This window comes from Ambystoma mexicanum, chromosome 7p, assembly GCF_040938575.1.
Source record: "Ambystoma mexicanum isolate Mex_15411 chromosome 7p, UKY_AmexF1_1, whole genome shotgun sequence".
Taxonomy (NCBI): domain Eukaryota; kingdom Metazoa; phylum Chordata; class Amphibia; order Caudata; family Ambystomatidae; genus Ambystoma; species Ambystoma mexicanum.
The window spans coordinates 852261171-852273865 of NC_090939.1; the positions used below are offsets into that span (position 1 = coordinate 852261171).

Sequence of the window (12695 nt, forward strand, 5' to 3'; positions counted from 1 at the left end):
TCTCCCAAATAGGTGTGATTGCGGCCCAGCAGATCTACAGAGCACGTGGCGGCTCCAGATGCGGAGCGGAGGATCACACGGCGGTCTGGCAGCAGGTAAGTGAGTGAGTTTTTAAGGATAAGCGCGAAGAATTTCGCAAGCGTGACCTCAAACTGAAAGTTCGTAATGTCTAACCTTGCCTTTTTCCTTTTACAGGGTGCTCAGAGCTGAAGTCCTCCGTTCCGAAGGATGAAGAATGCAGGTGAATGCTGACTCCAGGAGGTACGCGTATGGGCAGGAGACTAGATTCCCAAAGGTAATTGCTGCTTTATCCCAGGCAGCCGTGAGCGTTACACTGCATGCGAATGCAGATTAACGCGAAGCGTGCGCCTTGGGGATGGGTTGGCTTTTATAGCTGAGCTCTTAAGGCCACGCCCGCTAACTCTGTTCTGCTTGCCATACCCTGCCACTCCTTGAAGTTGCATGTGCAGCTCATAGATGGAAAGTTGCATGTACAGCTCAAGATGGCAAGCCACAAACGGACTGACTGTACACACGTGGAAAGTTCCTGAAAAGCACTCCTGCCCATAATAAAGAGTCTTGCTTATGTTTCTCCATGAGCCTGGCGCACTGCAGCTCCTGTGATCCTGGGCAAGTGGCCATGACATCCGATGAATTGGAGCCTTTGGCGTGGAATCATTTGCGACTTCTTGTAATTGAGGGAGAAGCCCAGTCTGTGTAAGAAGTGGCAGGTCATGGTCCTGGGCTCATTCGGGTGAACTTGCCCTGATGAGCCAATTGTCCAGGTAAGGGTAGACGTGAATCCCCCCTCTCTCCTGAGACTCGCTGCCACTACAGCCATCAGCTTGGTGAAAACACTCGGGCGGAGGTCAGCCCAAATGGCAGAACCCGAAACTGATAGTGAGAACCGCCAACCGCAAACCTCAGGTACTTTCTGTGCTTGAGATGGATTGGCACATGAAAGTAAGCATCCTGAAGGTCCAACAAAACCAGCCAGTCCTAAAGCTGAAGATCCTGAAGGATCTGAGAAAGGTTCACCATCTTGAACTTGTCCTTCCTGAGGAATTTCTTCAATTTTTTAAAATCAAGATGGGTCTCAATCCTCTGTCCTTTTTGGGAATGAGAAAATACAGGGAGTACCAACCCATGTTCCTCTCCGCTACAGATACATGTTCTATTGCACCTTTCTCTAGCAGGGTTTAAATCTCCTGCACAAGGAGCAGGTCTGGAATTTTGACAGAATTGGCTCCCGGTGGATGATCTTGGGGTCTTTGTTGAAAAGGAAGGCAGTAATCATGGGTCACTATCTCTAGCGCCCAGGCATCTGACGTAATGCCTTGCCATTCGTTCAGATACCGAGTAATCCTGCCTCCCACCGGGGTCTTGTGGGAGAAGACCTCAGAGTGGCTTTGCAGCGGCTGCAGCAGCGGGTGAGGGGGGAAGTAGCCGCTGCTGAGGCTGATCTAGCACTCTTCCCTCTTCCACCACAAGGGGGTTTTCTCTGTTGGCCTCTATGATTGGCCTGTCCCCTCCGTCTTCCAAAAGAGGAGTTGAAAAGAAAGGGATGGCTCCCTCCAGGAAGATGGCCTTGCGTAGGAGTGCTGCTGAGGCAGTCTTATAGTGGCGCTGAGTGATTTATCTGCCGCTTTCGAGGTCTGCAGCTTCTCCAATCTCTCGTCCGCCTTGCTGCCGAACAGCCTCAAGCTGTCAAAGGGCATATTGAGTAATCTGGACTGCACATCAGGTGCAAAGCCAGATTTCCTCAGCCATGCAAATCTGCGTAGGACCGTGCTAGATGTCATGGACCTGCTTACACTATCAACAGTGTCCAATCCTGACTGGATGCATTCCTCCAGAACCTCCTTTCCATCTTTCACTACAGCCAGGAAACCATCCCATTACTCACCCTCCGGGATGTGTTCAGCCGCTGATGTCATACAGTCTCACAGGGTGTATGTAAATCTTGCCAAAGTGCAAGTTACATTCGTAGATTTAAGGGTCATGCTGCCCGAAGAGAAGACTTTCCAGGCCCAAGCATCAACTTTTTTTGTCATCCCTGTCAGGTGGTATCGAAGGATAAGCTGACTACCTTGTGGAGGTTGCAGCTTGTACCACCAAGCTTTCTGACGAGGGATTCCTAGCCAGATACTCAGGATCTGATGAGGATGGCCGGTACTTTCCCACATTTTATTTACTGCAGGCCCAGAATTTGGGGTATCCCAAGTTGCCATCACCTTTTTTTTGCAGAGCCTTATGGAAAGGGAGAACAGGGTCCCTTTGAGGTCCCTCATTAAGGATGTCTGTCATATCGTCCTGGTCGAATCTTGGGGAAGCTGTTTTCCATCCATGAAGTCATTGACTCGTCCCATTAGGTTTCTATAACCACGGTCTGCATGATCTGCAGGGTCTGGCATCTCAAACTCTACTTCAGGCGAAGTATCTAGGCCACTGGCTGTCTGAAGGCAATCATAAAGATCAGCCATCTTAGAATTTGGGTCTATCAATTTCTCAGGAACCTCCTTGGTTCCAAATCTAACCACAGCGGAAGTAACATCCTCTTCAGAGGACTGCTCCTCATAAATAGAGGACATAGATCTGAAAGATTCTTGCCTGGGTTGAGGATGGAAGATTTTCTCTGCTAAAGAGGGTGGCATTGACCTAGGCTTAGACAAAGGCGTTGATTTTGGCATTGGGATTAAAGAATGCCTCGACAAAGGCGTTGAAGGTGTCGATGGTAAGGCCGCTGCCTTCAACTTTTTCGAAGGAGGCCTCGACACTGTCGCGGAAGCTATCGACGCCATCTTCGATGACGGCCTCGACGCCGTCGTCGAAGGCTGCGTCAAGTCGATATTAGACTTTGACTTCAATCTGGATGCCATTTTGTTATCCGTTACCCCCGATTTATGCACCAGTGGTTTTACTCTTTTTTCATGAGGTGTCAGAGAACTTACCCCCGAAGACACCCTCGACTTTTTGTCGGATCTCGCGTGCTTAGTTTTTGATCTCCCTCTGTCACCTTTGGAGTGGGCAGGGGCATGCTCTTCACGCTGCATTTTCAAGGGGGTCTGGGGCGCTTTCTCGAAAATGTTAAGCATGTTAATGTTAGGCCTCCCATTTTTCAAGGGAATTGTGCTTGGAAGGATAGGAAATAACCCTTCTCTCAAACGAGGAGGAAGAGGAGGAAGAAGATCTATGACGTTGCTTCTTCGATTTTTTGGATGAAGACGAGGAGGATTTCCTCGAGCGACTTAGACCTCGATCTCCTCGACCCGTGTCAAGACTTTCCACTCGACCCTCCTGAATCTCTTTGTCTTTTCAAAGACGTATAAGATTCCTCCCCCACCGCCAGCTTACCTTTCCGTTCCTTAAGAGCCTTATTGGACATAGCCTGACAGGAACCACATTCGTCGACCCGATGGTCAGGGCTCAAACACCAAAGGCAATTGTGATGGGGGTCGGTAATCGACATTTTTCTACCACACTTTAGACATTTTTTAAAACCCGTCTTGGGTGTGGTTGGAGTCGATGACTAGGGGCCTCATTACGACCCAGGCGGTAATCTTCCGTCATTACCGCCATGGCGTAATGAGCGTTTACGCCGTGGGCCGATGGCGTAAAGAGCGCCACATTACGACCCATCGCGCACGAGCATTACGCCATGGCGGTAATGCAATTAACGCCATGGCGGAAAAGGCCCCTACCGGCATCGTAAAGCGAGCAAGGTGCACTTCCGCCACCGTAAGTAGCGGCCACCGTAATTAGCGGCCACCGTAATTAGCGGCCACCGTAATTTGCGGTGGCCGTAAAAAGCAGGACCGGAAATAGGTTCATCGCGCCGGAACGGGAAACAGCACGTCGGCCATCTTTAAAAACACAATCCATTGCCATCCTACCGAACAACACCAGATCCAACCCTGACACCTGTCCCAACCAATCACCCACCCATCCAACTACCCAAAAATGCCTAAAGCTGTCAAGAAGGCATGTGACCGCCAGCGCCAGGAAAGATTCAGCCGGGAGGAACTCTGCATGCTTGCGGAGACCCTGCAAGACAACGCAGCTGTCGTTTTCTCCCCTGAAATGACCAGGACAGCGATAGGGAAAAAGAAGGCCATCTGGGCCCTGGTGGCTGAGCGCATCAGCGCGGTGGGGACCGTACCCCGCACCCCACAGCAGTGCAGGAAGCGCTGGGACGACCTCCGCATACGGGTCAGAGCGGTCATCTCTGCTAACCTCAACCTTGCAATGGGTACCGGTGGAGGGTCGGAATCCCCACTAAAACTCCAACCGTGGGAGGAGATTTGTGCAACCACGATTGGCATGGAAGCCATTGAAGGTGTCGGAGGGATGGAAAGGGGAGCTCCGACATCAGGCGATGAAGGTAGGTGCCTCAAACAAGACATGCCATAGTCACTGCAGTCCATTCATGTGTAGCACAAGGTTGCCCTAGAGTGTAAATGCAACACATTTCCACACTGCCCATAGCCACATGCGAGCACCACCCTGTATACACTGCTGGCACCCGCATACCTGCATCCACATTCCACACTAAAAGGAGACAACCTGCATGGCCCTGCCTGAAATCTGCCTCATCTACTGACCAGAATAATGTCTATCATTGTCATTCCAAAGTCTGCAGACCCATCAATAACGCCCTCCCTCCTTTGCTCCACCACAGGAACAGATTCACACCCCGAGGACCAGGACACCCCTGCGACGAAGAGAGCCAAGAAGGCCAATTATACCGTCCCCGCACCCTCGACCTCAGCTGCAGTGAGGCAGACCCCACAACAAGCAGGACCCACTGCAAGCATACCGGACGTCCCACCGGCAAGCACCCCTGTAGTCAGCAGGCCAGCAGCAGCTGCTCCACCTCTACCAAAATTGCCTGCCACAGAAGGCACCGGGTCAGCGGACAGCAGCAACATGGGAGAGACAGCTGCAATAGCTGCATGTTCAGACTCAGACATTGAGGAGCACGAAGTCCGAAGCCCCACTGACCTACTACATTCCCCGTTTGTCAGACGCCAGCCCCCATGAGGATCACACACAGGGGCACACAGAGGTAGAGGAGTGGCATTCTACCCCATGCCCAGTCCTCAGTCCACAGGAGGGGAGCAGCCCCTCCATCACACCACCAGCACTGGCCATGGGCCAGCAGGGGCAGCAGTCCCTCGAGGACATCACAGAACGGCAGCAACAACTGTCCACGATGCTGGCTGAGCATGCAGCGGAATGTGTGGGGGCTAGGGCAACCATTGAAAAGGCCACGGAGACCCTAAGGGCCGAAGTTGCGCAGAGCACTGCCACCCTGAGGGATGCCATGCAGGCCATGTCCAGGGACATCTGTGCTGAACTTGCCGGCTTGCGTCGTGCGCTCACTGAGCTCACCCACACCCTACAGGACGGGCATGCACGGAGGCAGGCAGGGACATCCTCCACTGCCAGTTCTGCACAGAGCAGCCCCGTCCGACGTTCCGGACGTAACCTGCGCTCCACAGCCAGGGGTGCCCCGGGGGCCGGGAGAGGGGGCTTGTAACAGCCTGTGCCCACTGTCACAGGCATCTGTTGACACCTACATGGGGTGTGTTGGGGTGTGCAGGGGGGAGGGGGTGTGTTGGGTGTGCAGGGGGAGGGGGGAGGGGGTGTGCAGGGGGAGGGAGTGTGTTGGGGTGTGCAGGGGGGAGGGGAGAGGGGGTGTGTTGGGGTGTGCAGGGGGGAGGGGGTGTGTTGGGGTGTGCAGGGGAGAGGGGGGAGGGGGTGTGTCACGACGTTTCATAGTTTAAATACACTTTTTTCTTTCCCAAAATGAAATGTGTGGACATTTTCATTGCGTATGTGTGCTTTATTGGTGTACAGTCCACAGTGTGCATGTCCCAGAGACACACAGTGCCCCAAGTGCAGTCTCCATGTGATTCACACCAGCCGTGTGTGCTAGAAGCAGTGGTCGATGATACTTAGGCACATTGCACGCCCCTCCTGTGCGTCGCCTCCTCCATGGGGTGCCGCCCCATCTGCACCCTCCTCATCCTCATCGTCAGGTGGTTGCAGTTCTGCGTCAGGGGCACATTCCGTCTGACGCACATATTGTGTAGCATGACACATGCCATGACGATCTTTGCCACCTTCTCATGGTGGTACAGGAGTGCCCCACCAGACCTGCTGAGGCTTTGGAACCGTGACTTCAATAGGCCGAATGTCTGCTCTATGACCACACGAGTACGTGTATGTGCACGGTTGAAGTCCTCCTCGTGCTGGTTCTGCGGGTTACGGACTGGTGTAAGGAGCCACCTCTTCAGGGGATAGCCTGCATCACCTGTATGTAGGCGAGAATGTATGTGTCAGTCATGTCGTCTGATCAAGAACATGATGTGCCAACATGGCTTGCATCCAACTGTTACTTTGGCTCACTTCTACATGCACTAATTGATTCACACAATGCAACCAGTATATGCTCATGGCTCCCATGGCCTGTTTTGCATGCCATCACCCAATGTATGCAGAGGGGTTGAGTGCATTGTGAGTGCCCATCCTCTGTCTCCGTTCTCTGTGTTACTCACAGCCAGGTGGAGTATGCATCATTCCCCCCCCCTTTCAGCCAGGTGGAGTATGCATCATTCCCCCCCCCCTATCAGCCAGGTGGAGTATGCATCATCCCCCCCCCTTTCAGCCAGGTGGAGTATGCATCATCCCCCCCCCCTTTCAGCCAGGTGGAGTATGCATCATTCCCCCCCCCTTTCAGCCAGGTGGAGTATGCATCATCCCCCCCCTTTCAGCCAGGTGGAGTATGCATCATCCCCCCCCCCCCTATCAGCCAGGTGGAGTATGCATCATCATCCCCCCTTTCAGCCAGGTGGAGTATGCATCAGTACGTCATTCACCTGCCCACTTCCATGACATTGGACTCACCGAGTAGCCAGGATCTTGGGCCTGCATGTCGCTCCATGTAGCGTGGTATTGTGGAGTTCCTCAGGACCATAGAATCATGGGTTGATCCGGGGAATCGGGCACAACAATGTGTGATGATCTTGTTGGAGTCACAGACCATTTGCACGTTGATTGAGTGGAACTGTTTCCGGTTGCGGTACGGTACCTCCATGGCACGTGGAACCACCAATTCCACATGGGTGCAGTCGATGGCACCAATGCAACCGGGTATGCCGGCTACTGCATGGAAACCCACTTTGGTGTTTGCAATGTCCCGGGCAGTCCGTGGTAATGAGATGTGGTCGTCTGTGTGCTTGAGGAGGGCATCGAGCACTTGGATGAGTGTTTGTGAGAATAATGGTTGTGAAATGCCATGCAAGTGCCCCACTGTGTGCTGGTAGGTGCCTGTGGCCAGGAAGTGGAGTACAGACACTACCTTCAGTAGGGGGGGGATGGCGGTTGGAGTTTCTACCATGCTGACGATGTCGTTGTGTATCATGTCTACGATGGCGGTGATGGTGTCCAGGTCCAAACGGTACAGGGTGTGGATCTGCTCAGCAGTGAGTTTGAATGGATTGGCTCTGATGCGTGGGATTGGGGGCTGCCTGTGTGGTGGCACTGGCTGGGCCTGCCTTGCCCTCCTTCTCCTCCTGCGTCTCCTCTGTGCTGCCTGTTGTTGTTGTTGCTGTTGTAGCACATGCATTGCTATCAGGTCCTCCAGCCCCAACATTGCTAGTCGTATTGGTATCATTGTGGAGTGTGACTGGGTGTGGGAAGGGGTGGGGTGTGCTCTTTTTGTACTTCCTGAGTCTGTATTGCCTTCACCTGTGCTGTTTCTGTGCACCTGTGGCAGCTGCATTCACTTTACATGGCCCTTTACGGTTGGTTCGCGATGGCGTAATTAGCACCATGGCGGTAAGGTACTTAACGGGCTGGGTGATGGCTTTAGGTGCATGTCCGCTTGGGTCGGCATTTGCGTACCTTTCCGCCATGGCGCTAAGTACGGTGTGGCCGGTCGCGTGCGCGCACCCTTAGCGCAGTTAGCGGCAGCGTTAACTACGATGCCGCTAATGGCATCGTAGTTAACGGTCACGGGTCATGATCGGACCTGGCGGAAAACGATGGCGGTAACCATTTACCGCCATCGTTTTTCACTTAGCGCCAGGGTCGTAATGAGGCCCTAGGACATTTCGAAGAAAAACAGGTGCGCCATTTTGTGACATGAAGCAGTGCTTGGAAAAACTGAACTGAGCTAACGGGCGCGGCTCGAGCCCTTTATACTGCGGATGACGACGACGCTGGCCCACAAAGGACTAAAATTCTGTGGCTTCGAGCACAGCGGCCTCTGGTGAAATGTTTTTTTCCGAAGCAGCAGAGCTGGGAGACAAGATATCTAAGATGAGGAATACTTGGGAGGACACAATCCATTCGAATATGAATAACTGTGGCTGATATTAGGCACCCAAAAACAATACTTAAGGCATTGTTTTTTGCTCAGGAAGATGTAGTAAACAAATTTAAAATATATCAAAATTATTAAAGTAGGACAGTGATTAATTCACCAATTAAAACATTGCAAAGACAAAGCATTTTAGAGTCTGGTAACTACCCTGTGAGCTAGTCTTACCCGCCAGGCTAGCCACCAACTTTCATGTCAATGGTCTGTCACACAAACGTATTACTGGTGCACTGATCATCCATTGTGCCACTGAAAAAAAAAGACGTATGGCAAAACATTAGATATTAGAAAAAGAACCTATCATGTGATGTAGGAATTCAAGGTATAATAATACATAGAAAGGTTGCTAATGGTGAAGTCACTGAGATATATGAAAATAAAATGTGGATGAAAATTGAGTGAAATGCACTATAAATGTACCAAACTGAAAACGATAACACTGTAATAACCAAGAGTTCAATTACCTGTAATGGGGAAAATTGACGAGGTGGTACAGCAACGGAGATAACAAGCGGTGCAATGATGATGTCCATAGTAAACTGCTGAGATGTTTTCCTGATAAGGATTTGAATGAGTTTATAAACACTTAGAAAAGTGGGTGTGTATGTGAATTTGTTCCATGAAAGTCCCTGGTAGTTTTTTTAAGGGGCTTGATATAGTATTGTTACATAGCCATATTTGGTTATGTGTAAAGATTGATGAAGGTGAAGGATTGATGACGTCAAATTTCAAAAAAGAATGTGGGCACCCAGAAACAACTATTGCAAGCGCATGGCCCCAAGTGGGAACTTCCTTTAATAAGGGCAGGGGTGTATAAGGATGAAGCAAGCGGAAGACCCTAGGGCCTTGTGAATGGTCACAGAGATATCTTGATTGCAGGGACAGGGTCTTCAAAGAGGATTATGGCAACACCAGGTCTGGAGTGGGCAATGCTCCCTTGAGGCCACACCCCTTGGAGTTGTACATGATATTCGCCACCTTGCCAGTTCCCATCCAGCCAGCCCCATTATGAGTGCATGGTCCCAAGTGAGAACTGCCATTGATAGGGGGGGGGGGGGAGTGGATAAGAGTGAAGCGAGCGAATAGGCCCGACACTTTGTCAAAGATCACAAAGATATGTCGATTACAGGGACGGGATGTTCAAAGGGGTGTATGGAGACACCATGTCTTAAGTGGACAATTATCGATAGACGCCAAGAATACGTGGAGTTGTAAATTCACTTACACTCTGTTGAACCTGCTGGCCCAAAACCAAAAACAAAAAGGCATTAAAAATATGATAACAGTGCATTGATAAGGGAGAAGTGTTTGGATAGATGATGATCGAGTGAGAATGATATTGAGAACGTGTTGATTGCAGTAAAACAATATTTTTTGATCTTGATGGTATAGTATACTATTTCTATTAGTATATTTGGTGATGTTGGAGACTTGGACAATAAGTTTCATTCACTTATCATATTACTTCATTGCTTTCATTTCCTTTGACTGTCAAAGTGTGATCATTGTTAACATTTAATAAAAGAGTTGTGTATTCTTAAATAGAATCCAATAAAATCAAGAGTACCTGAAGCCAAGAAGTAACATGTGCAGAAATGATAAGAATAATAAATGCTAACGCCCATATAATGCAAGCACTGAGTATTTTATTTTGACTTTAACGTTTGTGCCTTGTATGTTGAAAATATGCAAACACTTGAAATTCTCAAGGAAAACTAAAAACTTGAACTGAAACACACTAAATAAAACGAATTCAAAAATGAACAATGCAAAATTAGACAATTTTATAGAAAGTAAAATATTTTAATAAAATGCACTTTAAAAAAAAAGTTGATGGTGTATACCAACTAAAAATTATAATTATCTGGTAGTGATACTGTCCATAAAAATCCCTTGTATTGTCCAGAGGAGCTGGGAAATTAGTCACAAGCAGGTATGACTCGTCGAATGCAGAATCCCAGTCTTGCACAAATCCACCATGTAAACGCTCGATAGGTCACAAGCCTGTACCATCTGTGTAAATGATGGAGATATAGTTTTGTTGAATGAATCACGAGGCATTGGTATGAATTCAAAAACATACTTTGTGAGCAAAGTAGTCACAGTCCAATACTTTTGAGGCACAGGTAATATAATAATGTATATGTCCTTTTGAAAAATAAAAGAAGGAAAGTGATTTTTTAATAGCTTGAAAGTAACTCAAATGTTATTGTTGACTTGCAAAATAGAAGATGGAATAGCTTGGCACGAAAAAAGAACAATATAGCATCAACATATATATTGTGAGGGATCCCATGAGATCACAATGCACTACAGAACAACATAAAAGGCTACAGTGCAAGGTTGTCACAAATAAAACATACAGAGACAATACTTACTTGTTACTAGGAGCATAAGGGCGAACAGTTGCTATATGTTTCTGTATCTACACCATCAGCATTCTCAACACTGATCTTGTAAGACAGTCTGCTCTGAAGTCATGCAGCAAGGTAAAGTGTAGTGATGGAGGTTCTTCTTTGGCTATGTAGGCCAAGCAGCCACAGTTTTCTCATTAACAGTTCTCCACCAAAGTTGGCATTACCTCACAGGCAGGTACACCAAGTGGAAAAGTGTTCCATGTGACGATGATCAGGATCCTGGGAGCTATTGTCATGAACTACAGAACACGTCCCTTTTGGACTTCCTGGTCCTTGTCACAACGGGGCGTGCACTCCATAATACTCCCAACATGCTCATCCAGCGTGAAACTACTTTCTCGCTCCACGCGCTGGACGTAACGTATTCTATTAATAGACCACGCCTTCCACGGCTCCGCGCGTCTCAATGCTATTGCAAAGTAGCGATCCGACGTGTGTCCCGTAGCTCACGGTATTGTTTCCTTGTACCTGTCTATCTACCCGTTCCTTGCCCCTTCCTTTCTTCCTATTTCCTGGACTCGTGTGCTAGTTGCACCCTTCCTAGTTCCCCGGATTCCTGGATCCGCGTCCCGGAAACTGAACGCACTCTGGAGTCGGAAGAGACTCGGGCAGCCTTGTTCAAAACCAGGTCCGTCCGCAAGAAGGCAGCGACCAGGGACTCCAGCAAAGAACGGACCCAGGTGAGAAGGGGGAACTCCTTGACAGTTTGAGACGCCACCCGACCGAACGCGATAGCGACATGGAAGCTGCCGTTCAGGACCTGATGCGTCGCATGCAAGAACTATCAACCGAGGTCCAAAATCTAAAGGCGGAAAACGCTGCACTCAAACAATTGGTCCTATCCCGGGATTCGGCCACAAAAGAAAGCGTCTTGTTGGGCGGCATTGTTGACAAATACGATGGGTCGGCAAAAACCCTTTGTGGATTCCTGGATTCATGTTTGGTCCACTTTACATTTAAGCCTTACTACTTTTCGACTCCCAGGGCTAAGGTGGGTTTCATAATTTCCCACCTTTCTGGGAATGCCTTAACCTGGGCTACACCCCTCGTTAACTCCAGCGATGCCCTCCTAGATGACTATGATGGGTTCATACAGGCCCTTAAAAACATGTTTGATGGCCCTGAGCAGGTCTATAGTGCCCAAGAACGTCTGTTAGACTTTCAGCAGGGTTCCCAGGATATGCACTTATGTGACCCGATTCAAACAATTGGCCAAGGAAGCTGATTGGTCCTCTGAGGCGAGTTTCACCCTGTTCAGGAGAGGACTGAATGATGAGATTAAGGATGGGTTGGCCAGAGTGGCTCGACCAAACTCATTCCAGGCACTAATGGACCTTGCTATGCAAATAGACTTCCGTATCCAGGAAAGAAAGGCTGAAAAGAAGAAATCCAAGGGAAATCCTTCCAAGGTGGCCTTTGAGAGCACCGTCAGAACGGACACAAACCCAGGCTCAGTCACAGAACCAGAACCCATGCAGATAGGAGCCTTCCGTGGACCCATATCCCTGCAAGAAAGGATGAGAAGGATTCATACGGGGTTGTGTATGTATTGTGCTTTCGACAAACATTTGGTTAGGGAATGTCCTCTAGCCCCCCCTCGGCGTTCGGGAAACGCCAGCTCCCGTTCCTAGATGGAGCAGAGCTTCGGGAGAGAGATGTTTGCTCCACATCAATTCCATCCTTAAACTCTCCTGGACAAAACAAATTGGTCATACTACAGGCATTTCTATCACCCTCCAAGAGCAAGACCTATCCCATTTTGGCCTTGGTATACTGCGGAGTTATGGGGATCTTCATTGATCATGATTGGGTTGCTAGTCACCAGATTCCGTACGAGACACGAAGTACCTTGTAGCCTGTGGAAGCCATCGACGGAAGACCCCTCACTTCAG

The 12695-nt window shown here is 49.5% G+C and overlaps 1 protein-coding gene across 6 annotated transcripts in view; it reads right to left on the reverse strand.

The window, feature by feature from the left end:
- UBAC2 (UBA domain containing 2) overlaps positions 1–12695 on the reverse strand; it is a 1796755-nt gene that overhangs the window by 136585 nt on the left and 1647475 nt on the right. The gene's annotated exons all lie outside the window — the stretch shown is intronic.